The sequence below is a fragment of the Peromyscus eremicus genome, chromosome X, assembly GCF_949786415.1.
Source record: "Peromyscus eremicus chromosome X, PerEre_H2_v1, whole genome shotgun sequence".
Classification (NCBI taxonomy): Eukaryota; Metazoa; Chordata; class Mammalia; order Rodentia; family Cricetidae; genus Peromyscus; species Peromyscus eremicus.
Genome location: NC_081439.1, coordinates 130,893,210 through 130,896,914, shown reverse-complemented (window position 1 = coordinate 130,896,914; position 3,705 = coordinate 130,893,210).

Here is a 3,705-nt window from a genome sequence, read left to right as displayed (position 1 = left end):
ATTTTCTAAGAAAGCGCCATATTGATTTCCAAAGTGGTTGTACAAGCTTGCATTCCCACCAGCAGTGGAGGAGAGTTCCCCTAGCTCCACATCCTCTCCAGCATAAGGTGTCTTCAGTGTTTTTTATCTTAGCCATTCTGACAGGCGTAAGGTGGTATCTCAGAGTTGTTTTGATTTGCATTTCCCTGATGATTAGGGATGTTGAGCAATTCCTTAAACGTCTTTCAGCCATTTGAGTTTCCTCTGTTGAGAATTCTCTGTTTAGTTCTATAGCCCATTTCTTAATTGGACTGTTGGGCATTTTGATGTCTAATTTCTTGAGTTCCTTATATATTCTGGATATCAGTCCTCTGTCAGATGTGGGATTGGTGAATATCTTTTCCCATTCTGTAGGCTGTCGCTTTGCCTTGTTGACCGTATCCTTTGCCCTACAAAAGCTTCTCTGAGAGCTCTCTTGACTGAAGAGGATCGCTGAAGCAGGAAGGGTGAGGCTCTTAGCTCTGACCTCTTGGCTTTCTTCTCTGAATCAGCTCTGTGTTTCTTATTTAATAAGACAGTTGGTTTCATCTACATTTGGCGCCCAACGTGACAAGAATCCATTAAAAACCGCTTAACTTGGCTTGGCAGCAGGTCCTATTTCCCGCCTGGGTGGCCAGCAGGTCCGGTGTCCCGCCAGGGTGGCCTGCTCCCTAGCCCGGGCCCAGGTCGGCTTGGCCTCAGGCCGGACTAACCTTGAGCTACTTGCTTAAAGCCTGTGCTACAAACAACTCAGGCCTGCCCTGCCAAAGCCTGTAAAGCCAACGCACGTGGTTGGAGCTTAAGGTGGCCAGAGCCAAGGCTTGACTAGGCTCAAGCGGGAACACGTGGCTGGATTCAAGCTCTTGGGCAGAACTTGTTGCTACATTTGCTCTCTCTCTCTCTCTCTCTCTCTCTCTCTCTCTCTCTCTGGATTCACACCTCAGACACTAGGTGGCTGTTTTGAAATTCCCTCAGATTTGTACTGTTCTACATGGACTTGGTAAGTCACTTAACATATCAGATATTTTAAAGGAAAATATTTAAAAGAGAAATTTTTTTTCCACATTAAAAAAAATGGGTTTTCTGAGTACATTGGAAGAAAATTGGGCTTTGTTTACAATTTTAGGCAGTCGGACAATGGAACAACTATATGAGGAGATTAATGTTGATCGAATTATGCATTTTATTACTATGCTTATCCTCATTTTATTATATAAAAAGATAGTCAATTTAAGTGCCAGGGTGACAGCTTTAGAAAAACTTGTTAAACCTGTAAAAACTCAGACAGAAGAAACTAACAGTGAAGTTGCTTCAAGATTGGATCATAGGGTTACACAAAGAATGCCTGTTTTCACACAGTCACCCTTAATTTGTCCAGTAACTGTACAACAGTTGCCTGATCAAATGACTACACAAAATATTTGGGCTCCAATTGAAATGTTAGATTTACGAAGGTTTAAGGAGGCAATAGTATCTTATGGCATGCATTTCCCATATGTAAAGCAAATGTTAAACTCTTGGTCAACATATAATAGGATTGTACCACAGGACTGGCAGGAGCTGGCACAAGCTGTTCTGGAACCCAGTCAAAGGCTTCAGTGGCTAACTTGGTTCAAGGATGAAGCTAAAAACATAGAAAAACAGTGGAAGGATAGAGGAATACAAGTCTGCCAGGATCAGCTTATTGGAGAAGGTCAATATGCTTCAGCACAAACACAATGTTTATATGATGTACAAACCCTAATTTTATGTCGAACAGCAGCCTTGAATGCATGGGACAGAGTTGAGGAACCAGGAAAAAAACTGAGTCATTTACAAAGGTTGTACAAGGCCCAAAAGAATCTTTCACAGATTTTTTTTTTTTTTTTTTTTTTTTTACAAAGACTGGCTTCAGCAGTAAAGAGAATGGTCCCGGATTCAGAAGCTAGTCAGATAATAATTGAATCTTTGGTCTTTGAGAATGCAAATGCAGCATGCAAAACAATAATCAGGCTGTTAAAGGCAAGATCTGCACCTTTGGAAGATTGGATTAGGGACACGGTTAATGTTGAAACTCATGAGCATGATGATATGTGGGTAGGAGAAGCAATTTCAAAAGGTTTGAAGAATGTTAGGTGTTTTGGATGTGGAAAGCAAGGACATTCGAAAAGGGATGGTAAACAGGTCATTCCTAGAAGCAATGTTTCTTCAAGGAACAATGGCAACAGAATGTCCCTTCCTTCTGGAGTATGCAGAGGGTGTGGTAAGGGAAAACACTGGACGAACGAATGTAGATCAACAAGCGACAGACAGGGTAATTCTTTGCCTCAGTCTTCGGGAAACTCCCAGAGGGGCCTCATGCAGGCCCCAATAGCAAATCCAGTTCAAACCTTTCCTGCAGTCATAGAGGAAACCCCTACTCAGAGCAATTAAATAACCAAATGCCTATTGGAATAAATCATGCTGGTCAGGATGATGAAACAGAGAGAATAGAAAATTCAGGAGAAAACATAAAGAAAATTTTTTGGCAAACTTCTATTAATGAACAAAGACCTAAATTATCGATAAAAATAAATGGTGTTTTGTTGTCTGGTCTGGTAGACACAGGTGCGGACGTTACCATAATTGCACCACAATTTTGGCATCCAACTTGGCCTCTTCAGCAGGTAAACGTTCAACTGTTAGGAATTGGGACATTATCTCAGGTGAAACAGAGTGCAAGATGACTCGAATGTATAGGTCCAGAAGGACAGAGAGGAAAATTGAAACCATATGTAGCTAACATAGCTATGAACCTGTGGGGTCGAGACTTGTTACAACAATGGAATACTCAGATTAACATCTCTCCAATCTCAGAAACAAATCATAAACTAGCACATGTTTCTGAGAGAAATATTAGAAGGCATTATTCTGAGTGGTCACCAGCCATCCATATTATACAAGAACAGGGCACAACAACTGATGATCTTCCAAAGACATCAACAGCTCTACCTTTAAAATGGTTAACAGACAAGCCTGTATGGGTCCAGCAATGGCCTTTAACAACAGAGAAACTACAGGCTTTAGAAGAGCTGGTAGAAGAACAGTTAAATGCTCAGCATATTGAGGAATCAACCAGCCCTTGGAATTCTCCTGTATTTGTTATTAAGAAGAAATCTGGTAAATGGAGAATGGTAACAGACCTTAGAGCAATTAACAAAGTAATTCAGCCAATGGGCTCTCTACAATCTGGAATTCCTTTGCCTACTCTGTTACCAAAAGGATGGCCTCTCATACTTATTGATTTAAAAGACTGTTTCTTTTCAATACCCTTACAAGAAAAAGACAGAGAAAGACTTGCTTTCACAGTGCCTACTTATACTAATTCTCAACCGGTTAAAAGATTTCAGTGGAGGATCCTCCCACAGGGAATGTTGAATAGCCCAACTCTTTGCCAATATTTTGTACAACAGCCATTAGAAGTGATACGTAAAAAATTTCCTAAATCTATAATTTATCATTATATGGATGATATTTTACTAGCTGACTCAAATGCAGATACTTTAGAAAGAATGTTTGAAGAAGTAAAGAAAATTTTGCCTTGCTGGGGATTACAAATTGCTCCTGAAAAGATACAAAGGGGAGATTCTATTAATTATTTAGGATATAAAATAGAGCTACAAAAATTAGACCCCAAAAGGTGCAAATTAGGAGAGATATACTACAGAC